Raw genomic sequence first — 27,909 nt, forward strand, 5'->3', positions numbered from 1 at the left:
TGATTGTGTAACATGGACAGGCAATCAGACTTTGTTTCAGGCATGGTAAGTTTTCGTCCTCTCTGACTGCATGCTTGCAAAAGAGGTTGGAAAGAAGAGTTTGCATTCATGTTGTAATTTTGTTACATGATTGAATTGGGCCAACTGTCTTCACAGAGAGAAAAAAAATTACTGTTGAGGTGTAGTCACTGTTGTACTGAAAGGAACAGCATCAGGCAATGCATGCACAGCAAACACCCACAAACAACAACGACAAAGAACAAAGAACAAAGAAATTTTACAGCCCAGAAACAGGCCCTTCAGCCCTTTAAGCTTGAACTGATCCAAATCTACTGTCTAAACCTAGCGCCCAATTCCTAAGTATCTGTATCCCTCTGCTCCAAACCTACTCATGCTTCTGTCCAGACTCATCTTAAATGAATCGACCGTGCCTGCCTGTACCACCTCTGCTGGCAACGCGTTCCAGACGCCCACCACCCTCTGTGTGAAGTAATTGCCACGTGTATCCCCCTTAAACTTCCCACCTCTCACCTTGAAACCGTGACCTCTTGTTACTGCATCCTTCACCCTGGGAAAAAGCTTGTCTTTATCCAACCTGTCTATACCCTTCATGATTTTGTAAACTTCAATCAGGTCTCCCCTCAATCTCCTTTTTTCTAATGAAAACAAACCTAACCTACTCAATCTCTCTTCAAAGCTAGCACCGTCTATATCAGGCAACATCCTCGTAAACCTTCTCTCCACCCTCTCCAAAGCGTCCACATCCTTTTGGTAATGTGGCGACCAGAACTGTACACAGTATTCTAAATGCGGTTGAACTAATGTCTTGTATAATTTTAACAGACTTGCCAGCTATAATATTCAATACCCTGTCCAATGAAGGCAAGCATACCATATGTCTTCTTGACCACTCTATCCACCTGTGCAGCAACCTTCAGGGTACAATGGACCTACACTCCCAGATCTCTCTGCCCATCAACTTTTCCCAAGGTTCTTCCGTTCATTGTATAATTCGCTCTAGAATTAGACTTGCCTAAATGCATCACCTCACATTTGTCTGGATTGAACTCCATCTGCCACTTCTCCGCCCAACTCTCCAGTCTATCTATAGCCTCCTGTATTCTCTGACAGTCCTTTATGCTTTCTGCTACTCCACCAATCTTCATGTCATCTGCAAACTTGCTGATCATACCAACAGTGCCCTCTTCTAGATCATTGTTGTACATCACAAACAACAGTGGCCCCAACACTGACCCCTGTGGAACACCTCTGATCACCTTTCTCCATTTCGAGAAACTCCCTTCAACTACTACTCTCTGTCTCCTGTTGCTCAACCAGTCCTTTATCCACCTAACTAGAGCACCCTGCACACCGTGTGACTTCACTTTCTCCATTAGTCTACCATGGGGAACCTTATCAAATGCCTTACTAAAGTCCATGTATATGACATCAACAGCCCTTCCTTCATCTATCAACTTGGTCACTTCCTCAAAGAACTCTATTAAGTTGGTAAGGCATGATCTCCCCCATACAAAAACATGTTGCCTATCACTGATAAGCCCATTCTTTTTTAAATATAAATAGATACTATCCCTCAGTACCCTCCCCAGCAACTTACACACCACAGGCGTTAGGCTCACTGGTCTGTAGTTACCCGGAATATCCCTAGTACCCTTCGTGTACAGGGGGACAATGTGAGCAACCTTCCAGTCCTCCTGCGCATCACCTGTATTTAAGGATGCCACAAAGATATCTGTCAGGGCCCCAGCTATTTCCTCTCTCACCTCCCTCAGCAACCTGGGATAGATCCCACCTGGTCCTGGGGATTTGTCCACCTTAATAACCTCTAGTCTACCCAACATATCTTCTCTTGTTATGTGATTCAGACTAACCAAATTTCTATTTTTAATCTCAAGATTCATCATGTTCCTCTCCTCAGTGAATACTGATGCAAAGTACTCATTCAGAATCTCACCCATTCTCTCAGGTTCGACACACAGCCTTTCTTCATTATCCTTTAGTTGACCAATCCTTTCTCTAGTTATGCGCTTGCTTCTTATATAAGAATAAAATGTTTTGGGATTCTCCTTAATTCTACTCGCTAAAGCTATTCCATGACCCCTTTTAGCCGGCTTGATTCCTTGTTTAAGACTTGTCCTATTTTTCCAATATTCCTCAAGGGCCTGTTCTGTTCTTAGCTGCCTAGACCTCATGTACACTTCCCTTTTCCTCTTGGCTAGTCGTACAATTTCTCCTGTCATCCACGTTTCACGAATCTTGCCTTTACTATCCTTTGCCTTCAACAGGACATGCCTATCCTGCACTATCTTTAACCTATCTTTGAAAGCCTCCCACATATCAAATGTGGACTTCCCTTCAAATAGCTTTGTCCAATTCACATTTCCCAGCTCCTGCCTAATTTTCATATAATTGGCCTTGGCCCAGTTTAGTACGCTTCCCTTACTCTCATCTTTATCTATGAGTATTATAAAACTTACAGAATTGTGGTCACTGTTCCTTAAGAAATCCCCTACCACAACTTCTACCACTTGTCCTGGCTCGTTCCTCAGTACCAGGTCCAATATGGCCCCTTCTTTCATCGGACTATTGACATACTGCTCTAGAAAACTCTCCTGAACGCTTCATACAAATTCTACCCCATCCAGACCTCTGACGTGAGTGTATCCCAGTCAATGTTGGGAAAATTAAAATCTACCATCACCACTACCTTATTGCCTCTCTATCTTTCCATAATCTGTTTACCTATTTGTTCTTCTACCTCACGCTCACTGTTGGGAAGCCTGTAATACAGCCCCAACTGTGTAACTGCACCCTTCTTATTTCTCAGCTCCACCCATAATGCCTCACTACCCAAGCCCTCCATAGTGTCTTCCTTTAGCACAGCCATGATATCATCCCTGATCAGCAATGCAACTCCACCCCACCTTTTACTTCTCTCCCTGTCCTGTCTGAAGCGTCTATATCCTGGAACATTTAGTTGCCAATCATCATGCCCTTCCTTCAACCAAATCTCTGTGATTGCAATAACTTCATACTCCCAGGCACCAGTCCAAGCCCTAAGTTAATCTGCCTTACACACTATATGCCTTGCATTAAATTAGATGTATTTCAGGCCATCAGTTCTTTTGCACTCATCTGCTCTCTGCCTACTCTTCCCCTTATTAATGCTACCTTCATGATTCTTACAGTCTCCAGTTTTCACCTCGCTGCCTACTAGTTTCCTCTTCTGGTTCCCAGTCCCCTGCCACATTAGTTTAAAACCTCCCCAACAGCAGTAGCAAAGATCCCCCAAGGACATTGGTTCCAGTCTGGTTCAGATGTAGACCATCCATTTTGTAATAGCCCCACCTTCCCCAGAACCAGTTCCAATGTCCAACAAATCTGAACCCTCCCTCCTACACTATCCCTCAAGCCATGTGTTCATCCTGCCTATTTTTTCATTTCTACGCTGGCTAGCACGTGGCACTGGTAGTAAGCCCGAGATCACTACCTTTGAGGTCCTCCTCTTTAACTTCTCTCCTCGCTCCCTGAATTCTTTGTTCAGGACCTCATTTCATTTTTTACTTATATCGTTGGTACCTAAATGCAACAAGACAATTGGCTGTTCACCCTCCCATTTTAGAATGCTCTGCAGCCGATTGGTGACATCCCTGACCTGAGCACCTGGAAGGCAACATACCATCCGGGAGTCTCGTTCTCAGCCACAGAACTGCCTATCTCCTCCCCTTACAATAGAATTCCCTATGACTATGGCCCTGCGAGTCTTTTTCCCTCCCTTCTGAACAGTAGTGCCTGCACAGTGCCACGATCTTGGCAACTGCTGCCCTCTCCTGGTGAGTCATCTCCCCCAATGGTATCCAAAACGGTATACCTGTCTTGGAGGGAGATGACCACAGGGGATACCTGCACTGCCTTCCTACTCTTTCTCTGCCTTTTGGTCACCCATTCACTGTTTCCCTCAGTAATTCTAATCTGCGGTGTGACCAGTTCACTAAACGTGCTATCCACGACCTCCTCAGCATCGTAGATGCTCCACAGTGAGTCCATCCGCATCTCCAGAGCCGTCATGCGGTCAAACGAGACCTACAGCTGGATACACGTCTTGCAAGCGTAAGAGTCAGGAACGTCAGCCACGTCCCTGAGCTCCCACATCAAGCAAGAAGCTTATGCCATGGGTCTGAGGTCCCCTGCCATTGTAAGCTTAACTTTATATGAACTAACTAAAACCAAACAATGCACTTAAATATATGAAAAAGAAAGATAAAGAACAAAAGAAGCCTTATCTTACTTTCTTTTTCTTCCAGTTAGGGGAGGGGGGTGGGAGAGAGATACCATACGTGTAGTATCTTGGGTTTAGCCACTACCCAAATATAAATTAAGCCCTTACTTTCCCGGCAGCCCTCGCTTCACTTTACCTTCTCTCCTCGCTGCTCTGTCAAACAAGTTTGGAGATAAACGACCAGCTAATCTTCTTTATGCTTTTGTATTGCTAGTTAAGGGATACGTCAGTGTGGATAGCCAAGTGTGTCTATGCTAAAATACTGGTGTTGGATTTTCAATAAAAGCACCATTTATCTGCAAGACAGTGTGCAACACAGGATCTTCGGGATTAGTGGAAGAACACAGCAGTTCAGGCAGCATTCAAGGAGCAGCAAAATCAATGTTTCGGGCAAAAGCCCTTCATCAGGAATAAAATCTCCTCCTTGAACTGTTGTGCTCTTCCAGCACCACTAATCCAGAATCTGGTTTCCAGCATCTGCAGTTATTGTTTTTACCTAACACAGGATCTTGTCAGCACGCTAGAGAGCTGGAGAGAGATCTGTGCCGTCTCTCTATAGAAGGCCCAGCAAACCACATGGCACTCAGGCACTGCTGAGGTCATCCACTGGTTTCCCAGAAGCATGACCACATGCTGCAGAGGTCCAAACCAGCAAGAGTTTCTGATCTATCAGAACCTGGCAGCGATGCCATTGAGGAGGTCATTGTTGCTGCCAGAAGGACAAACCTCTGCTATCACAGGACTGAGATAAGTAATTTATGATAGTCAGAGGGTAAGGGCAAATTCATGGCTTAGACTCACAGTTGTATCCCAAATGATCTGCGGTGAGGATAATAAGCCTTTCCAAAGTTCAAACCTTTGCTTGGGTACTGAGTACCTTTAATCAAGCTCCCTCACACTCCACCCCCTTCCCCTCCCCCAGAGAGTTGACAAGTGTCCAGACAGGTTTACCTGTCAGGTACAATAGACAGCACCCAGCCCTGTTGCAGCTGGCTGAAGCTCAGCTAGTGTAAATTAACGGCCTTAAGTTCTTAATTTGTTACTTAAGTGTCTAAACTGAAGTCTGAGTAGGAAGGCTAGCCAAGACCTTTCCTGCACAGGAGACAATTCTAACAAAGAGGAAAGACAAAAGGGTTTATACATGCCACTATCCTGTCCTACTGACTCCTTCAGTACTAGATAGATACTTTTGCACAGAGTACAGGTTAAAGTCTCATGCATAGTTCTTGAAATTGCAAGCTTCTGTCTCAGAGGCAAGTGTGCTATTTCTCAGTGTGAGAGGACCCCAGAGTCAAACATATGGATCACTTGGGATCCAGTTTTATTACATGTGGGCGGGATTACTCAATTATAATCAATTTGATGAGTATTAGATTTTCATCATGCTATACATCATCAATTAAATGAGGATAATAAAATCTGTATCGAGCATGTTACCTTTGCTTGAAAGTGTATAGATTAATAATCAAGCCACAGTGCCTCTAAGAGTGTTCTTTACCCGCTTTTGTAAGCAAAAGCTGGGAATGGTAGATAATGTCCTTGAGAATTTATTTAATGTTTGCATCTTTGAACAACAATTGACAGTTGTGCTAGTGTCTGCAAGAAGTGAAGTTTTCCCACTAATGCCACTGATGTAGTTGCAATATGAGATTAAATTTATCCTTTAAAATTGGATTGCATCCGAAATGTAGCCACGTGTGTGGTTTTGATAACAAGGAATTCAGCTGACTTGTAATTCATACCTTTTTCCATTTCCTTGCAACTCTTTCCTCTCCTAAACTCAATTCACCGTATGTTTGCTTACAGATAAGCTTTTATTTAACCTTCCCTGTTTAGCAGAGTGCAGCATCCTGCTCAGAGATAGCTCAGGTAAGTTGTACTTATTTTGTCTTTTGTGTGTTTTGTGGGCCAGGTAAAGTCCTTGTGGACAAGATGGTGCACAAGTCCTTCTTTTCGCCCCGTAAGGATACCTTGGCCTTGGCTGTCCTCAACATCAGTTCCGTGCTTTTGCCACAGAAACTACACTGACAATCCCTTTTCTCATTTACCTAACATGGGCTGTTTCCAATTCAGGTGCATTTGCAGACCGACATCGGGTGCCCTGACTAATCCCGCTGCACTAAAAATATTCTGAACAGACATTTCGAATAAGATACATGAACTTATGTGTTTTCCAGATTTCTGTTTTATTGTTAACTTAAATCATTGAATCCCCACAGTGTGGAAACAAGCCATTCAGCCCAACAAGTCCACACCGACTCTCCAAAGAGCATCCCACCCAAACCCATGCCCCTACCCTATTCAGGTAACCTTGCATTTCCCATGGCTGTACTCATAAAAATATTAAATATTTCACCCCAGTAAATGGGCTACACCCTTTTGTCTGTCCTTTTTTTCATTCACTCATGGGACATGGGGTCACTGGCTGGCCAGTATTTATTACCCATCGCTAGTTGCCCTTGAGAAGGTGGTAATGAGCTGCCTTCTTGGACTGCTGCAGTCCACCTGCTGTAGGTTGACCCACAATTGGCTTGCAGAGGGAATTCCAGGATGTTATAGAGTCATAGAGTTGTACAGCATGGAAGCAGACCCTTCAGAAAACTCATCCATGCCGTCTGGATATCCTAAATTAATCTCATTCTATTTGTCAGCATTTGGTCCATATGCCTCTAAACCCTTCCTATTCATATACCCGTACAGATGCCTTTTAAATATTGTAATTGTACCAGCATCCACCACTTCTTCCGGCAACTCATTTTGTACACACACCACCCTCTATGTGAAATTGTTGCCCCTAAAGTCCCTTTTAAATCTTTCTCCTGTACCCTCTAGTTTTGGACTCCCACCACCCTGAGAGAAAGATATTGGCTGTTTACCTTATCCATGCCCCTCATGATTTTGTAAATCTCTATCAGGTCACTGCTCAAATCCAAGATTCCAGAGAACATAGCCTCCCGCCCCCCCCCCATTCAACCTCTCCCCGTCGTCAAACCCTTCAACTCCAGCAACATCCTTGTAAATCCTTTCTGCAATTTTTCAAGTTTAACAGCATCTTCCCTGTAGCAGAGAGACTAGAACTGAATGTAATAATCCAAATGTTCCCTAACCAATGTCCTGCACAACTGCAACAGGACCTCCTAACTCCTATACTCAGTGTACTGACCAATAAAGGCAACAGTACCAAACGCTTTCTTCACATAGCCAACAACAATGAAGGAAGAACGATATATTTCCTAGTCAGGATGCTGACTAGGTTGGAGGGAAACTTGTAGGCAATGGCATGCCCATGTATTTGCTGTCCTTGCCTTCTAGAGGGAATAGGTTGTGACTTTAGAAGGTACTGTCTCAGGATATTTGGTGAATTCCTCTGGTGCACCTTGTAGATGATACACACGGCTGCTGCTGAATGTCAATGGTGGAATTGACTGAATGTTTGTGGATGTAATGCCAATTAGGTGGGCTGCTTTGTCCTGGATGGTATCAAGCTTCTTGGATGTTGTCTATGTTGACCCCTCCCCTCCACCTCACCATTTTTGGAAGGATTTTTATTCAAAGTTCAACATATAACCAGCAATCTACAATAGTGACACTATTTAGAGATGAGCGGCGAGGGATTTATAAGCCATGGATACACAAATTCTTTCAAATTTAAACATCGTTTCCACGTTTTTCCATAAACACTGCAACAGAACAGAAGGCCTCCACAATTTCACTGGGTTTGTTCTCTGCACATTTGGGATCATTCCGCATGATTTATTCACAATATCTATTTACGTCATGCCACCATGTAATTTGCAGAGCTGGTTTGTTATTTTTTCAGATCTCTTTGTGTCCTGCATGTATTGTCTTCCAGCATGTAAGTACAATAATCCCCAGCTGCCTATCTTTCAGGAAGGATGTATCTTTCTCCATCAATTCCCCTGCTATTACTGAACTTTCATACAATTTTTCCACCTGTGCATTCAAATACAGTAACAAGTTTGCAGGTTGAATTTTACTGATCTTGTATTGATGAGCTTGAACTCAGGATGGCCAGGTGAATGATGGGTGATCATAGAGTCAGAGTCACTGTCCTACAGCACAGGGAAAGGCCATTTGGCTCAATCTGGTCCATGATTAGTGCCTATTCAAGTTTATGAACATCTGCACACACTTGCAGCCTGGCTCTGTTGAGATGTGTTTTTACATCTTCCAGCATTAATATAACATGTCAGAAATGGGACTTGGTCTTTGAGATCTTACTTCTCACCCATCATCATATCAGTTTCTATCCCTTCATTCAGATAGAATGGAGGTATCAGCCATGAATTAATTGGTTCTTTCTGAATGCTAGAACAGTGCCAGTTTTGTACACCTACTCTTTGGAAACCTCCCAAGAGCTGGAGAAATATCAAATGCTAGTCTACTGAAAGAGAACCGGCACAGTGGGTGTGATGAAAGCTGTAAGCACTGCAAATACTTTTGATAGAAGTATCTGCCAAACACGAGCTAGAATTTTGTATCTTGAGGGTATGCTGTGCTTCACCAGTAAAACACTTTTATTTAATTGATCCAGTTCACACACACTCACAGAGGGTAAGCCTTTGAAACAAAAGCACCCTACCATCTCAGTCTTCTTTCGTTTGGTGTGTTTAGTTCTTTCAAAACAGTTCATCGTTGACTACAAACAGCATTCGGTTTAGGATTTCCTGGGAGGGTTTGTGTAATTAGTTAGAGTGTTGCTGAGCCACTTATTCCAAAGGGTGTTTTACATACTGGATGCACACCAGCTTCCCACTGAACCATCAATACGTGCTTTTCCCTTAATAGATTACACTGCTCCTAAGATAGGTCAATCAGTATCACCCTTACCACTCATTGAGGAGCAGGTCCATGCAAAAGACCCGTTTACTCAAATCTCTTGGGTGTATGTGAATAATGCAGTGGTACATGTATCTGAGATTTTTGGAAGTTGATAATAATTCTCTTTGTGCCTTCTGTAAATTTCTTATTGAACCTTGCACTAGTGCTTCCAATCTCAATGGATATGAAATCTTTGAATGCTCATAACCACAGCCCTCAAAACCACAGCTGCTGCAAACACCCCTAATATTCTGACTCCATTGTAATTAGATTAAATTAGTTACAGTGTGGAAACAGGCCCTTCGGCCCAACAAGTCCACACCGACCTACCAAAGTGCAACCCACCCAGACCCATTCCCCTACACCTAACACTATGGGCAATTTAGCGTGGCCAATTCACCTAACCTGCACATTTTTGGACTGTGGGAGGAAACCGGAGCACCCGCAGGAAACCCACGCAGACATGGGGAGAATGTGCCACACAGGTCAGATGCCTGAGGTGGGAATTGAACCCAGGTCTCTGGCACTGTGAGGCAGCAGTGCTAACCACTGTGCCACCGTGCTGCCCACAAGAGGCATACTCAATTCAGTACCATAGCAGTGACAAGATGTTTCCAAAGTGTGGAAAAGAACATAGATTAGAATAAATACTCATCCTTTCAACTATAGACAAGATTCTGTGAGCCATTTTTTACCATTGCAGCTTGGATGATAAATTGGAACACTCAATTGGAGGCTGAGGGGGACCTTATAGAGGTTTATAGATTCATGAGGGGTGTAGACAGGGTGAATAGCTAAGATATTTTCCTAAACTAGAGAACATCGGCTTAAGATGAGAGAGGAAAGATTTAAAAGGGACTGAAGGTGCAACTTTTTCATTCAGAGGGTAGTGGAAATTGTGGAGACTGGTACAATTACAAGTTTTAAAAGGCATCTAGATGGGTATGTGAATAGGAAGGGTTTAAAGGGATATGGGCCAAATGCTGGCAAATGGGACTAGATTTATCTAGGATATCTGGTCAGTATCGACAAGTTGGACTGAAAAGTCTATTTCCGTGCTATACAATTGTATGACTCTATAATTGCAAATGCATCCATGTGACTTTCAAATTAATTGAACATAAAGGCATAACATTAAGAGCAGGAGCAGGCCATTGACCTGTCAAGTCTAATACGGTGTCCACTGAAAGTCAGAAGGAAAATGGCTGCAGTGAGTGAGTCATGAGTTTACTGCCAGGACCCAGGCTCAGGCTTCAGTGATTACTTCCTGGAGCTGGGCCTAGGTCTCTGAAATTCTCACAGGAGCCAGGCTACAGCCCAGGGAATTACCAGGGGATGTGGAGCCCAGGCCTCAGGGATTGGAATGGGGAGTGGATACCAGGCCTTTGGGATTGCTAACACTGAGCCTTCAGGGAATTGCCAAATTTAGGCATTGGGAGTTTACAGAAGACAGTCACAGAAATTTTGTGGGATACTTCCTGATTCCTGGAATGGGGGATATGGGAGAAGGAGAGCCATAGGGTGGGTGGGGGTAATGCAGAAGACTGCAAGTGTTGAGGAATAAGGTGAAGGCTGCAATGTGAGGCTGTAGGAAAGATTACATTGTGGTATAGAAGGTAGGAGAACCATGTTAAAGCTATCTTCAAAAGGCCATTGAACTAACAAAAAGCTAGAAAATCACTGAGGTAATAAATTTCTTGGAAATTCTAATTTAAGCCTGCATTTATTCATTGCCCATAATATGGGAAAATGTAGTTGATACCGTTTTAATTTACAATGTTCATGTATATGTTGTTCCACTAACAGCTACTGGGTGGGATACAATGCTGTCCAGTTTGTTTCTATACCTGGGCCTATGATTTGATTAAATATTAAAATCTTATGCCTTCAGATCTTATACAACACCTCCCTCAGCATTTTCTCTTCCTATAATTTATCCAATTAGATGTATTACTATTTTACATTTACCACTTTCTTTCCTTTATTCTTTGTTCTTCATTTATCCTTGAGTCTCTTAAATCACAATTTCAGGCAGTCTGGAGGTTTCACAGCTTTTCCAGAACACATTTTCTTTGAACTTGAAAGATTGGCAGGCTTTTAACTTTGGTGATTGTTTCTCTTATTTCTGATCTTGGCCTTGATTGGTCCCTGTCGAACAGACAGAGTGTATGATCCATCTTGTCCTCCTCTAGAGCTCCCCAGCATCACAGATGCCAGTTTTCAGTTAATTTGAATCATTCCACATGATATCAAGAAATGGCTGAAAACTGCAAAGTCTATGGGGCCCACCAACAGTCCAGCAATAGTACTTACACTTTGTGCTCCAGAACTTGCTATTCCAATACAGCGACAACGATAGAAATCAATATGGAAAATTGTTTTTGTATGTTCTTTACATAAAAAAATTCCACCTGGCCAACAATTGCCCCATCAGTTAACTCTTGATCATTAATAAAGTAATGGAAGGGTTGATCATCAGTACCATCAAGCAGCACTTGCTTCACAACAATCTGCTCACTGACACATAGTTTGTTTCTATCAGAGACACTGAGCTCTTAACCTCATTAAAGCCTTGAACTGAGAAAGACTATTTTGTTGGTGCAGACTCCATGAGCTGAAGGGCCTCTTGTGCACAGTGTGATACTATCATTCAATGTTTGAAGGCAGTATTCTACCCGAAATATTAGCTGGTTCCATAAGACATTCGACATGATGATGACTTGTGAGACTGTTCCTTAAATACCTTAAGGCAACAACAGTAAAAGGACATTCATTCAAGCCAGGAGAAAAATATAGAAGATCTGAGTTTACAATATCAAAGATACAACTGATTGAAGAAGACTAGGAGCAAGGCTTATAATTCTCCCATCAAGATGGAATGACATCATTTGATGGGGAGGGTGTGCAACGCATGTCTCCAACATTAACCCTTCCACAGCCTGTATGGAACACGTTTGTCAATTGTTAAATTTAAATGTGAGATTTAGATCTGAAATGCAATAAAAAAGGAGCAGGAACTGTCCAGGTAAAATGTCTCTGCTTTGTGTATATATGATAGAAACTCTGCAGTTGTGATCTCATCAGTCTAAGGTGATGCCTTTTTTCTTGTGTGCAGAAGTATCTGTCAGTTATTGTGAACAAATCTTTTGTTGCTATCTTACACTGAAATCTTGCACCAATTCTAAAATTATGGTATCCAGTAAATGAATGATTTCCTTGTATGTTGTGGCTTGGTAAGGACATTGATGAATTATGCCAATTCTCACTACCTAAGTCCGGATACTATTTTTGTGAACTTATATACAAAAGGTATTGTTACTAATTGACTACTTTACCGAATAAATGAGCTAATGAAAAAGAAACAGCAGCTCCTGAACAAGAAGAAGTGGGCTCAGAGAAAATCTTAAGAACGCTCAAAATAATAATTTTGACATAGGGAAAGTTCAAAGAATTTGAGCTGTCTGTATACTGTGAACAACCAAGTTGTGTGCAATTGTCTGACAAAACTGCAGCTGCAATGTGTGTCTTATTAAAAACCTGTGCTTTTGATGGCCTTTATAAACAGAGGCAGAGAATTCAAAAACATTTCTGTTTGCTGAACCAGTGCAAAACATTGTTTGCTGAATTGGAAAATCTAGTCACAAGAACAAGAATGCATTGGGGAGAATTTATTAGAATTGTTGTGGACCAGGCCAGACCCATCAAAACATTTCAAGCAAGTAGCCCGGACCCTATCTTTGATAATGGTTTTGAGCAGGGGTAATGTGGATATTCCAAGAGGGATGCAGTTGGTCCAAGAGAACAGAATATAGAATAGCTTGTCCTATCTGAAAACCCAACAGATTATCCCAATTTAATGACGTTGTTCCAAATTCATGGAACAATCCCCATAAACACCCATTGGCAAAAAAGGTAAAATTGAACACAGGGTCGTACAAGAGAGAGGGAGAGATGGCAGAGGGACTCAGCATGGAACACTGTCTTCCATGTAGTTGTTCTTTGAACCAGTAGCCTGAAACTAATTACCTGCTTTCTTGAGCAGCCAGATGGCTGAAACCAAACCAAACCAAACCAGAGTGAAGTTGAGCTGGGAGAACTGGTCACTCCCATTTCATTGCACAAGTGTATTTTAAAAAAACTTGAAGGCATTCTCTCGTAGATCAAACCCAAACATTTCGGAGTCCTTACGGTCTCTTGAAAAACAAACAAGGACAACCTCACCTTGTTAAAGGAGCAGCATTATCAGAGAATTAATAGACAATAGGTGCAGGAGTAGGCCAATCAGCCCTTCGAGCCTGCACCGCCATTCAATATGATCATGGCTGATCATTCCTAATCAGTATCCTCTTCCTGCCTTATCTCCATAACCCTTGATTCCACTATCTTTGAGAGCTCTATCCAACTCTTTCTTAAATGAATCCAGAGACTGGGCCTCCACTGCCCTCTGGGGCAGAGCATTCCACACAGCCACCACTCTCTGGGTGAAGAAGTTTCTCCTCATCTGTCCTAAATGGTCTACCCCATATTTTTAAGCTGTGTCCTCTGGTTCGGCACTCACCCATTAGCGGAAACATGTTTCCTGCTGCCAGAGTGTCCAATCCTTTCATAATCTTATATGTCTCAATCAGATCCCCTCTCAGTCTTCTAAACTCAAGGGTATACAAGCCCAGTCGCTTCAGTCTTTCAGTGTAAGGTAATCCCGCCATTCCAGGAATTGACCTCGTGAACCTATGCTGCACTCCCTCAATAGCCAGAATGTCTTTCCTCAAATTTGGAGACCAGAACTGCACACAGTACTCCAGATGTGGTCTCACGAGGGCCTTGTATAGCTGCAGAAGCACCTCTTTGCTTCTATACTCAATTCCTCTTGTTATGAAGGCCAGCATGCTATTAGCCTTCTTCACTACCTGCTGTACCTGCATGCTTGCCTTCATTGACTGGTGTACAAGAACACCCAGATCTCTCTGTACTGCCCCTTTACCTAAATTGATTCCATTGAGGTAGTAATTTGCCTTCCTGTCCTTGCCACCAAAGTGGATAACCATACATTTATCCACATTAAACTGCATCTGCCATGCATCTGCCCACTCACCTAACTTGTCCAGGTCACCCTGTAATCTCCTAACATCCTCATCACATTTCACCCTGCCACCCAGCTTTGTATCATCAGCAAATTTGCTAATGTTATTGCTGATACCATCTTCTATATCATTAACATATATTATAAAAAGCTACTGTCCGAGCAAGGATCCCTGCGGTACCCCACTGGTCACTGCCTGCCATTCCGAAATGGAGCAGTTTATCACTACCCTTTGTTTCCTATCAGCCAACCAATTTTCAATCCAATCTAGTACTTTGCCCCCAATACCATGCACCCTAATTTTACTCACTAACCTCCTGTGTGGGACTTTATCAAAAGCTTTCTGAAAGTCCAGGTATACTACATCTACTGGATCTCCCTCGTCCATCTTCAGAGTTACATCCTCAAAAAATTCCAGAAGGTTAATCAAGCATGACTTCCCCTTCATAAATCCATGCTGACTCTGTCCTATCCTGTTACTACTATTCAGATATGCCGTAATTTCATCCTTTATAATAGACTCCAGCATCTTTCCCACCACTGAGGTCAGCCTAACTGGTCTATAATTTCCTGCTTTCTCTCTCCCACCTTTCTTAAAAGGTGGTATAACATTAGCCACCCTCCAATCCTCAGGAACCGACCCCAAATCTATCGAACTCTGGAAAATAATCACCAACGCATCCACGATTTCTCGAGCCACCTCCTTCAGTACCCTGGGATGTAGACCATCAGGCCCCAGAGACTTATCAACCTTCAGACCCAGCAGTCTCTCCAACACCAAATCCTGGCAAATATAAATTCCCTTAAGTTCAGGTCCTTCAGCCACTGTTACCTCAGGGAGATTGCTTGTGTCTTCCCCAGTGAACACAGATCTGAAGTACCCATTTAATTCTTCTGCCATTTCTTTGTTCCCCGTAATATATTCCCCTGTTTCTGTCTTCAAGGGCCCAATTTTAGTCCTAACCATTTTTTTGCCTTGCACATACTTAAGAAAGCTTTTACTATCCTCCTTTATATTATTGGCCAGTTTACCTTCGTACCTCATTTTTTCTCTGTGTATTTCCTTCTTAGTAATCCTCTGTTGTTCTTTAAAAGCTTCCCAGTCCTCCGTTTTCCCACTTATTTTGCTATGTTATACTTTTTCTCTTTTAACTTTATATGTTTCTTAATTTCCCTCGTCAGCCACGGCCGCCCATGCCTCCTCCTGGGATCTTTCTTCCTTTTTGGAATGAACTGATCCTGCAACTTCTGCATTATACACAGAAATATCCGCCATTGTTCCTCCACAGTCATCCCTGCTAAGGTATTGCACCATTGAACTTTGGCCAGCTCCTCCCTCATAGCCTCATAGTTCCCTTTATTCAAAGAAGTACTGTCACTTCCGACTGTACCCTCTCCCTCTCAAATTGCAGATTGAAGCTTAATGTATTATGGTCGCTACTTCCCAATGGCTCCTTCACTTCGAGTTCTCTGACCAATTCTGGTTCGTTACACAATACCAGATCCACAATTGCCTTCTCTCTGGTCGGCTCCAGCACCAGCTGCTCTAAGAATCCATCTCTGAGGCACTCCACAAAGTCTCTTTCTTGAGGTCCAATACCATCCTGATTCTCCCAGTCTACCTGCATGTTAAAATCCCTCATAACAACTGTAGTAACATCTTTGCGACAGGTCAATTTCAGCTCCTGATTCAACTTACATCCGACATCCAGACTACTGTTTGGGGGCCTGTAGATGACTTCCAAGAGGGTCTTTTTACCCTTAGTATTTCGCACGTTTATCCACACTGACTCTACATCCCCTGACTCTAGGTCCCCCCGCGCAAGGGACTGAATATCATCCCTTACCAACATGGCCACCGCACCCCCTCTGCCCGTCTGTCTCTCCTTACGATAACATGTGTAGCCTTGAATATTCATTTCCCAGGCCCTGTCCACTTGAAGCCACGTCTCAGTTATCCCCACAATATCATATCTGCCAATTTCTAAAAGAGCCTCAAGCTCATCTATCTTATGTCTAATGCTTCGTGCATTCATGTAAAGTATTTTTAATTTGTTACTGCTCTCACCATTCCCATCAACCGCTATTTCACTCAACTTTACAGCATGATCCCTTTCCGAGTTTTCTGCCTTATTGATACAGTTGTCTTTCTTGACTTCTCTTGTTCTAACGCTCCCTTCAATTTCCTTTTAAAACATCCAATTTGTCCCCTCCCCCCGCTACTTAGTTTAAATGTAGCGGTGTTGCAGTAGAAAACCTGTCTGCCAGAATGCTGGTCCCTAACCTATTAAGGTGCAAACCGTCTCTCTTGTAGAATTTATGCTTACCACAAAATATACCCCAGTGATCCAAGAACTTAAATCCTTGCTTCCTGCACTAGTTCCCCAACCACACGTTCAAGTCCAGGATCTCTCTGTTTCTGGCCACACCAGCCCGAGGAACTGGAAGCAAACCGGAGATAACCACCTTGGACGTCCTGCTTTTCAGCCTTCTTCCTAGTTCTCCGAAGTCCCGCTGTAGTATGTTCCTCCTCTTCTTCCCGACATCATTTGTGCCGACATGTACCACCACCTCTGGCTCTTCACCCTCATCCTTGAGGATTTCCTGCACTCTGTCCGCGATGTCTTTCACCCTGGCACCAAGAAGGCAACACACCATCCTTCAGTACCGTCTGCTACCACAAAAACCCCGGTCAGTTCCTCTCACGATGGAGTCCCCTAATACCACGGCTTTGTGCGATGTCCGACTCTTCCGCTCTGCCTCTGTGCCAACTTTTGATTGACAGACCTGGCCGCCTTGCGAACTGGCAGTGTCATCAGTCTCTACTGTTTCCAAAAGCTTCAACTTGTTCCTGACAGGTACTTCTCGCGGGGTCTCTTGCACCTGTCTCCTCTCTGCCTTCCTCATTGTCTGCTCTCTTCTGGCATGATTGGTGTAATAACCTCGCTGAAGGTCTTGTCCAGAAAGATCTCGTTCTCTCAGATGAGCCTAAGGTCCTCGAGTTCTTTCATCCGCAATATGCTTGGTCAATAGCTGAATGTGCACACACTTTCCACACTTATACGAGTCAGACACACCAGAGTCGTTGACCTCCCATATCAAGCACGTAGCACACTGAACCAGCTGGGCAGTCATGTCTTCACTCTCTTCAACTGTGGCATAATCACTTCACTCAACCTCCTTGTCAAAGACTCCTGAGCTGAAGCCTCACTCTTCGATCCAAACTTCCTTAGATCCTCTTTTTGTGGCAAGTCTGTGGACTCTTAATTTAGGTTAGAGGAGGAGGGAGAGAGGGAGGGAGACCCTACTTTGTAGGACCTGGGGTTTAGATCACACCCACTCTAATAGCAATCACTTACCTTCCCGACCGGCTTTGCGCTCCGCCTGAACTTCCGCCCAGCTCCCGCCGCTCTCTGCTGCGAAACAAAATGTGAGGATAAAGGTTTAGAGAAGCTGAGATCACTCCCCATACATTCAAGAGACCTGGGGAAATTTGATGAAAATCATGAAGGTTTTAGATAGAATAAATATGAACGATTTCTAATGGGTGAAAGTTGGTTAAACAGACGGCCAGATTTAAATTCAGAAGTTGTCTGAAACGAGAGCCAAGAGCAACATGAGAAAAAAATGTTTGCATGAAGAATAACTGGGGTCTGGAACACTCTCCATCCCTGATATTGTGGTGGAGACAGATTCAAAATCTATTCAGAAGGATATTAAATAAATGCCAGGAGAAAAATAAAACTGGGAAAAAATAAGAAGTGGAGGAGAGGATAGGACTGATGGGATTTCACTTTCTCTGACACATACTTGATGGGTTGAATGGCCTACTATTATGCTGCACTATTGTATGATGTAGGATCCAAAGACAATTATGAAGATGTTCAACAGAAACTGTCAACAGTTAAAAGGGGGATTAGGATAAGATAAGACACCTGGAAACAGGACAAGCACCAGCTCTCATGAATTCTCCATTTGGGATTGAAGATAATCCCTTAACCCCAGGACTTCTGGATGCTGAATGCATATTTTTACTTGTGAGAGAGATTAGAACCAGAAGAATTAGTTTAAACATAAGAGGTCTTCTATTTAAGATGGAGAAAATATTTCTGGCAAAGAGTCATGAAATTATTGGATTGCAATTCCCCAAACAGTGATGGAGGCAGTAGTCACTGAATAGTTTTAAGGCAAAGGCAGATAGATTCTTGATAAATATGGGGCTCAACATTTATCTGGCATAGGTGGAAAAGTACAGTTGAAGCCAAAATTAGGTCAGCTATATCCTTATTGAATGGCAGAACATTTGAGTGATTGTTGAGTCTAATCTTGCTTATAATTTGTATGTCCACATGTATCATCATAATCACTTGACTAAACCTTCTTAGTGAAATGACTCCACAGAGGCCTGTCTCCTCGTCACCAAGTCACTCTTTATTTCCACGTGGCAAGTCTTTGACACTGGTCCAACTCCAGGAACCTCTGACCAGATTTACAATCCCAATCAGGGAACTCATATTCTATGAACAAAAACAGAAGTTACTGGAAAAGCTCAGTAGATCTGACAGCATCTGTGAAGAAAAATCAGGGTTAATGTTTCAGGTCCGGTGACCCTTCCTCAGAACTCATGGCAGCTAGGAAAATGTCACTTTATATGCACAATATAGAATCGGGGGGAGGAAGGTAAGGACTAAACAATAGGAGGGAATAGAGCCAAAAGAGAGAGAAGAACAGTTGGACAGACAAAAGAGTGGGTAATGATCTGGCTAGGAGAGTGAATAGCAATTAATGCAGACTGCTAGTGGCTAATAATGGGTAATATGTGTTGGCAGACTGTGATAACAAGGCCTGGTGTGTGGGGCTGGAGGCTAGGACATGGGAGAGATCAGGCCCTAACATTATTGAACTTGATATTGAATACAGAAGGCTGTAGGATCCCCAGTGGAAAATGAGGCGCTGTTCTTCCAGCTTGCACTGAGCTTCACTGGAACACTGCAACAAGTCTGAGACAGAGATGTTGGCCAGGGTGCAGGGTGGTGTGTTAAAACGGCAGGAAACTGGAAGGTCAGGGTCATTTTTGCAGGCAGAACGTAGGTGGTCTGTGACGTATTCACCCAGACCAAGCTTTGTTTCCCCAATGTAGAGGACACCACATTGCGAGTAGCGAATGCAGTAGACTAGATTGTGTAAAGTGCAGGTAAAGTGCTGCTTCATCTGGAAGGTACATTTTGGCCCTTGGATACTGAGGAGGGAGGTGGTAAATGGACAGGTGTTACACCTTCAGTGATTGCAGGGGTAGGTGCCATGGGGCTGTTAAGAGGTGTTGAGAGTGAAGGAAGAGTGGACATGAGTGGCCTGGAGGGAATGGTCCCTGTAGAAGGCAGAGAAGGGAGGAGAGGAGAACATGTATCTGATGGTGACATCTTGCTGGAAGTGGCAGAAATGACGCCTGATGATCTTTTTAATGTGGAATGTTCCATATACCTCATGAAGAGACAGGCATAACTGGGGCCCATTTGGATAAACATGGCCACCTCTCTGACCTGAAGAAAACGAGAGGAGTTAAAAGAGAAGTTGTTGAGGGTGAGGATGAGCTCGGCAAAGCTGAGAGGGTGATGGTGGATGGGGACGGTTCAGGCCTTTGCTCAAGAAAGACGCGAAGAGCCCTGAGACCATCCTGGTGGGGGATGGACATGTAAAGGGATTGCACATCCATGGTAAAGAGGAGGCAGCTGGAGCTCGCAAACTGGAAATTCAGAAACTGGTGTAAAATGAGGAATTGCGGATTAATCTGGGCAGGGACCGGACCAGGGAAGAAAAGACCGAGTCAAGGTTTGTGAAGTCTACCTGGTTGACCTCATTACAAGCACTACACTCTGAAGCACTTTTAAAGTGATTAAATTATTTCTTAAGTGATGAACTAAACTATATGAAGTAAACTAGCTGTGATTTCACTCAGGCTCTATGCAGCTAAAGCAAAACCTCATTACTTTTATAAATGTCAAAATTCCATGTGTCTTCCTAATCACCTACTGTACTTGCAAATTAACTTTCTGACATTCATCCAGATATTTTGATCACTCTGTCACCAAGGATTCTGGATTCTCATTCCATTTAATGAGGTGTTGTTTTTCTATCTCTCCTGCCTACTGGACAAGTTCACATGTTCCTATATTGTATCCCGTCTGATAAATTTTTATTGACTCATCTAAATTATCTCTAGGTATATAGCTAAACAAGAAAGTTAAGGATATATCAGTTTGAAAGGAACACTATACAATTCTGTGGATGTTGGTTCTTGGTCTGAAGACTGTACAGATTTTTTGACCAGCAAGTAAGGACTAATAAAGATAGAGCATGGAAAAAGCGTGCTAATAATTTTTTTTTTAAATGACAAGAATTTCCACAATTTACTTAATGGGAAAAGAATAACTGAAGTTAGTATTCATTCTTTAGCAAATGATACAATTGCTACAGTGTGGAATCAGGCCATTCTGACCTTCCAAAGAGCATTGCACCCAATCTAACCCAATGTCTCCCATGCAGATGTGCCTAGCCTACACATCCCTGGGACTCTACAGGGCAATTTAGCAGAGCCAATCCACCTAACCTTTGGACAAGGGAGGAAACTAGAGCACCCAAAGGAAACCCATGCAGACACAGGGACAACATGCAAACTCCACACAGACAGTCACCCAAGGCTGGAATCGAACCTGGGTCCCTGGCACTGTGATGCAGTGCTAATTACTGAGCCAGCATGCCACCCTTGAATAGCTTGGGGAAATTGGTAAAAAGTAAACAAGGAAGCACTTGAGGCTTTGAACATGTATTCTGTGTTTTCTTCATTGTAAAAGCTTTAAAACTCTTACAAAGTTCTGAAAATCAAAAAGATGAAAGGTAAAAAGAAGTTTAAAATAATTACCGTCACCAGGGAAAATGTACTGGAAAAACAATTCAACTTGAAGTCTGACAAGTCTCCAGAACCAATGACCTGAATCCCTGGTTTTGAGAAGAGATAGTAGCAGCATTGGTTACAATCTTCCAAAAAATTCCATAGTTCTGGAAGGATCCCTGCAGAACTTGGAAAACAGCAAATGTAACACTTACGCTCAAGAACGAAGGAAGAAGCAAGGATCAATATGCCAGTTAGTTAAACATTTCTTGTAGGGAAATTGGTTGAATCCATTACTAAGGAGGTTGCAGCAGAATACATTGAAAATTGTAATGTAATCAGGCAGAGTCAACTGGATTTTATGATAATGTTTAATGAACCTATTACAATATTTTTGAGGGTTCACCACAAAATTATTGCTTGCATCCTTACACTCTCCTTCCTGTTGGCTAACCAATTAGCTATCCATGCTAATATGATATCCATGTATCAGCACGAACCAAACTGATAATCAGGAATTGAGAATCCTAGAAAAGAATAACTGAGAGCTTTCTGTAACTGGTGGGAGAAACATATTGAAGATAAACATTACTCCCTGTGGCAAGAATGTCACACTCCACACATTGCTTCCACATCCTGGCTGCATTTATAATCATGTGGAATGTTTTGTATGAATTGAATACAACTGCTGGCAGTATATTGTTTTCCAATCAATATTAGTTGCAATATTGCTCCTTGAAAATAATACAAAGTGGATTTACAGTTGAATAGCAAAATAAAATATTTCATGAGTGCCTTACATCATTTTTAATTGTTTACCTGATGAGTAATTTAATAGAAATAAGAGACAGGTGAAAAAGAAAAGAGGAATAATGAGATAAAACAAATTTTCTGGTCTGACAATATATCATCTGGAAATAATTTCCAGCGATTGAAACAGCATTATAGTCTTTAATTCGTGAAAAATTGTCAATGTGATTACGTTTTTCTTTTTAAAAACAAAGCAACACCATTTAGTGTGTAGTGTTCAAAAAGAAAACAAGATATTATTATGAAAAAAGTTGAAGGGTGCCATTAAAGTAAACAAAATATTTCAAAAAACTGCAGATTAGACATTTTCTTAAGCAATCACAATCTGAACTGAACGTACCACAAGGTAGCTGACACTACTGCTGACACATTTGCTGACTTCCACTGATAAAAAAGTTCTTTTACCTTCTTTCTTTACAAGAAGGTAGATCATTGTTCCTTCATAATCTGAACTGAGCAAAACAGGAAGAGTGAAACCTTTCTTTGTACCAATGAGGAAATAACAGTGCCAATAGAATTAGACAGTGACTATCCTGCAAATGTAAATTGTCTTTACTTTGTGTTTTGTTTATTGCTAAAGTTGGCGATAAACATTGTTGATACATCAAGTAGTAAGCAGACTGGGCAGAAAACTGATAACCGTGTAACATTTCTGAACCAGCTCAGCAAACACTGTGAGTTACTCAGTCTGGGTGGAGTGAACACCATTTTTTTTGTCCCTCATTGCTGCTCATGAGCTTGGCATGTCTTTTTACCTATTTCACTTTCAGATCTCCAGCTTTTTGTTGCAGCAATTATTGAACAGACCCAAAGATGAATAAGAGGAAAATCAATGTAGAGGGAAGTTAACTGGAAGCAAAATACTGTGGATTCTGGAAATTTGAAACAAAACAGAACATTTGGAGAGGTAATGTTTGTAACCAATGAATATACTTTGGAACCAAAACACTGGAAGAGCATCTGTTTCGAAGAAGAATCATTGGATTTGAAACATTGTTTCTTTCTCCACAGCTGCTGCCAGAACTGCTGAGTTTCTCCAGCATTTTCTGTTCTTATGACAGAGAAGTTCATGTTTGAACCAAATGAGATAAAACGTAATATAGGGAGAGATCAAAGAGATGAAATTTTCCAGCAAGAAGCTATTACCAAATTCAATGGCCCTTCAGAAGAGACAAGAGAAACAAAAGCTAAGATACCAGGAGTGCTAAACATGTCAGCCTACTATTAAATGTTCTTAATGCTTGTATGACTGATCATTTAGGATGATCAAAATGTTGTGAAAGTCTGAAAACTATGTCAATAAATAGAAAATCATGTCACTTTATGAGTGAGTTGGATGTTTTGATGAATTCCCCACATAATTTTAATTATATTTTTAAAAATGTGTAACCTTGACCTTTGAGACATTTTGTTCTACAACTTATTGGCCAACTGAGATTTGTAATTCCTAATGACAATCTAATTTGCATGTAATTCTCATGATTTTCATTACATTCTGTCGTGTATGTCATCTACAAATAAAACCACTTGCTTTTAAGATTTGTCCATTGATGAGATGTCAGTAAGGTTTTATGGATTTTAGTTAATGGTGCGATAATTCAATAATGAATGTAAGGATGACCTATTCACAAAATGTGTCGCATTTGGCTGAATACTTGTTCCTTTTAAGTTATTTATAAATGCAATCATTCAGCACTTAATTGATGCTCCAACTTTATCACTTAACCCCTTTCGAGATGTCGTCTTTCTGGTGTGTTTTTGAGATCAGATAATTTATCCTGGTTTTCAAGTTTTCTTTCTGAATCTTCTCTCTTTTGCCAAATTTACCGATCACAAAAATCACAAAACATTATTAATAAATTAGTCAAGTCACATGGACTCTTTGCGAAATGAAGCAACATTCCTGAACGTAAGTTACAATGCAATAAGACCGTGGTTAGTAGAGGGAGATTATAAATTCAGGAATATTCCTTTGTGCTGAAATTTACAGGAGAAATACTACAGACACAAACTGCAGTTCCATTCTAATCAATCCCAATTTTTGATATTTTTCCACAAAAACATTGTCTTGCTATGACTTTTTTTATGTTCAAATTTTGCTCATGCAAATATGCAATTTTTTGCATAGAACTTTTTCAATAAAATAGTTTTGCTTAATTCTTGCTCCAGACATTGGTATTGCTGGCTGGGTCAATATTTATACTTCAACCTTCAGTAGGTGATGGTGAACTGCCTTGTAGAACATATGCAGTCCATCTGATGCAGGTACACCCATGGTTCCAATAGGGAGGGATATCCAGGATGTAAACCCAGCACAAGTGAATGAACAGCAATATAGTTTCACATCAGGATAGTATGTTACTTAGAGGAAAACATGCAGATGTGGCATTCCCATGTAACTGCTGCCCTTGAAATTTGAGGATGCAGAGATCATGAGTTTGAAAGATCTGTAGGAAGAAACGTAGTCAGTTGCCACAGTGCATCTTTAAGATGGTGCATGCAGCTACAACTATGTATCACTAGTGATGGGAATTAATGCAGCTGCCGTCTATGGGATACTGATAAAATGCAATGCTTTGCTTTGGATTGTGTTGAACTTCTTGATTGTTGTTGGAGCTGGACTTATTCAGACAAATGGAGACCATTCATCACAACCTCAATCTTGAATTGAGCCCTTGTCACTGGTGGGCAGGCTTTGCAAAGTAAGGAGAAAGAAACATAGAAAACAGGTGCAGGAGTAGACCATTCGGCCCCTCGAGCCTGCACCACCATTCCATATGATCATGACAGATCATGCAAGTTTAGTATCCAAATCCCACTTTATCTCCATATCCCTTGAACTCTTTAGCCACAAGAGTCATGCCCAGCTCCCTCTTGAATATAACTAATGAACTAGCCCTAACAGTTTTCTATGGGAGAGAATTCCACAGGTTCACAACACTCTAAGTGAGGAAATTCTTCCTCGTCTTAGTCCTGAATCACTCCGCTCTTATTCCTTGATGAGTTACTTGCTGCAGAATTCCCAATGTCTGACCTTCCCTTACAACAACAGTATTCATATGCCTAGTTTTTGATCAATGCTAACATCCAGTATGTTGATCGTGGTGGTAATGCCTTTGAATGTCAAGGGGAAATAGATTCACTTTAGTTGGAAATGAACATTGCAAAGCACTTGTGTGGGACAAATTTTACTTGCCATTTATTAACCTCAATATGAATGTTGTCCGGGTTTTGCTACATGTAGAGACAGACCGAACTGCACACTGGTGAGCAGTAAAAATGCAGAGATTTCAAGTGTGGGCCAATTTACGTCCAGATCTCCAGATTTGACAGGTACACCATTTGCTGCCTGTTGGAAGCAGGATTAACATTCTGGTGTCCAGTAATTAGCACAGATGTTAACATTGCTAGCAGATGGTATGAAGATGTTTCTGAATTGAATCAGTGAGGAATATGAATTTAAGATCTCCAGCATACATTTCTGGGGTTTGTTAGTCACCAGTGAGAAAGAGGTGCAAATAAGTGACACTACATGAGGTTGGTTAATACTCAGATTCTGCTATGCCCATAAAGACTCAGTGCTTCTAGTTGCTTTGTCAGATCCCTCTCTCAGAGTTTCTTGGGAGGACAGAGCTTTGTGAGAATTTTCAAGGTTTTGAAACAGGCAACTTCAATGGATCCAAACAAGGAAGACAAGCATACTCTCTGGCAAAAACTATTCTGCTATCATAGAGAATTGCGTGGCACAGGCACAGTAGTTAGCATTGCTGCCTCATGACGCCAGAGACCCGGGTTCAATTCCCACCTCAGGCAACTGTCTGTGTGGAGTTTGCACATTCTCCCTGTGTCTGCGTGGGTTTCCTTCGGGTGCTCCGGTTTCCTCCCACAATCCAAACATGTGCAGGTTATGTGAATTGGCTGTGCTAAATTCTCTGTAGTGTTAGGTGAAGGGGTAAATGTAGGCGAATGGGTCTGGGTGGGTTGCTCTTCGGAGGGTTGGTGTGGACTAGTTTCCACACTGTAAGTAATCTAAAAAAATGTGTACTGTAAGAAAAGATGTAAGTTGAAGCCACACAGCACAATTCTGTTTTATGATAGGATGACAAATATTAAAGGTGTCATCACCAATGTGAAAGGGCAGAGGGCAAAGGTTCAGCTTTCTTTATCTAGTAGTCCTTGGCAGGTGGTTGCCAGCATCTATAATGTCCTTTGAGAGGGGTTCCATCCTATTGGATCTGGTGGGTACACGTTGTCTAAAACTGTAAAAGTCACCTGTGCCCTCAATTGTTTTGCCTCTTGTTCTCTCCATTGCACTGAAGACATCTCATGTGTCATTTGTACTTCAGCACATGGCAAAGAGGATTAGAGGTAGAAATGATCAAGGTATTCATCAGACCGTGATGAATACTTTGAAGAAGAGGAAGAAAAGGAGGATGAACAGGAATATAAACGTGGGCAGCAACCACCAGGCTAGATACTAACCTTACTCTCTGGCTTGAGAGGGATGCACATATTGCTGAAATATTCAATTAGGTTGTTAGATTAGAAAAAAATGGCAATTATAATCAATCATTATCAATCTCCTACCTTGCATTCCATTCACTTTACATAAAACAATCTTTCACATCAATCAGCAATCATTGCACATCTGCCGAGTCAATATGCCCTTTGTAACTTAGAATTATGCAAGTTGATGATGTTGTCAAGTCATTGTCACAAATATTTTTGCTGGATTCCATATGAAATATGTCTTTGTTGGAATTACAGCTAACCTCCAATTTTTTTTTCTGATATGTTGATGCATTTGCTAAATTTAAATCCATAGCTGCATGTCCACCTAGACTCCATCCTTCATTCGAGTTCATATTTGAATGGAGCAGTCAAATAAACTCCCTTTCCTCAATGTGCTGTTTAAGAAACCAACAAGGGCTCTCTGCAACTAGCTACCACAAGTCTATCTACATTGGGATCCCCACATTTCCATAGCTATAAACTTGGCCTTATTGAAAACTTGCTAATCGAATCCAAACCATTTTCTCACCATGTAAACTTGAGGTAAGGTATTTCAAATGCTTGAACCACATGTGAAACAGTGTGTTTCACCCTAGTGCAGTACTATCGCAACATGAGTAGTGTTTGCCACTAACAGATGTTCCTGTCAAGTTAAAAAGACATTTTGCCTATCAGACAAATGAGTGATGTGGGATCTGAATTTCAGTGCTAGTGTGATGCCAGATATGGATGCTGTGCATCTTACAGTCTGGTAAATTGCATCAAACAGCACGTCCCTTTGGCTGTTTGCAACAAGCAAGCTAATGATCATATTCAACTAACTCACGGTTGCCAAATTAACACAATATCTCCTGTTAGATGGGGTTCTGCCTGCAGAGTGCAATTTTGCTGGATAATCCTGAATGTGTGAGAAGTTACATTGACAACAGTTTCGAAGTCTTAGTCAGTTTAACAGCATGGTATACATGCGTGCACTGGAAGTTACAAATCTTTTAAGACTGAATGTGCTTATTTCAACTGAACAAAATAGGTAACAGCCATTGATTCATTATTCAGAGCAGTCTGAATCAATCTGATCAGTTTAAAATATTAAAACCTGCTTCTTAGCTGTCTATCAGCACTAATTAGTACATTCTATTAATCAGAGTTCACGAGCCAGACTATCAACACTCTTCTCTCATGTAGAATACCTGTTAGTTTTCTCCTTGAATGTATTCTTGCTGAATTGTGCTGATGAGTACAAGATGAAAAGCTTCAACGGAATGTATCTATTGTTCAGTAATACTCAATGTCTATTCAATTACATTACCATTTAAATTATAAATTTTTAATTTATGACTTCCACAGTTTCCATGTACTGCAGGCTTCAACAGAAGAAGAACCTGACTCCGCAGATCCCCACACTGCCTTCTGTTTTTGATTTGTGATGACTAGAATTTGCAGCCCCCAGGGATCTTGTTAAAGATTACTTCACCA

At 41.8% G+C, this 27,909-nt stretch overlaps 1 long non-coding RNA gene across 1 annotated transcript; it reads left to right on the forward strand.

Moving 5' to 3' along the window:
* LOC148146860 (uncharacterized) lies at positions 1-27,822 on the forward strand. Its single transcript, XR_015760084.1, has 3 exons — positions 1-45; positions 6,107-6,169; positions 27,781-27,822. It is a non-coding gene; the product is annotated as an uncharacterized LOC148146860 (long non-coding RNA).
* Positions 27,823-27,909: the final 87 nt, after the last annotated feature.

Source organism: Chiloscyllium plagiosum, unplaced genomic scaffold (genome assembly GCF_037043375.1).
Source record: "Chiloscyllium plagiosum isolate Xiang-an unplaced genomic scaffold, Cpla_swu_hap1 HiC_scaffold_18, whole genome shotgun sequence".
Lineage (NCBI taxonomy): Eukaryota > Metazoa > Chordata > Chondrichthyes > Orectolobiformes > Hemiscylliidae > Chiloscyllium > Chiloscyllium plagiosum.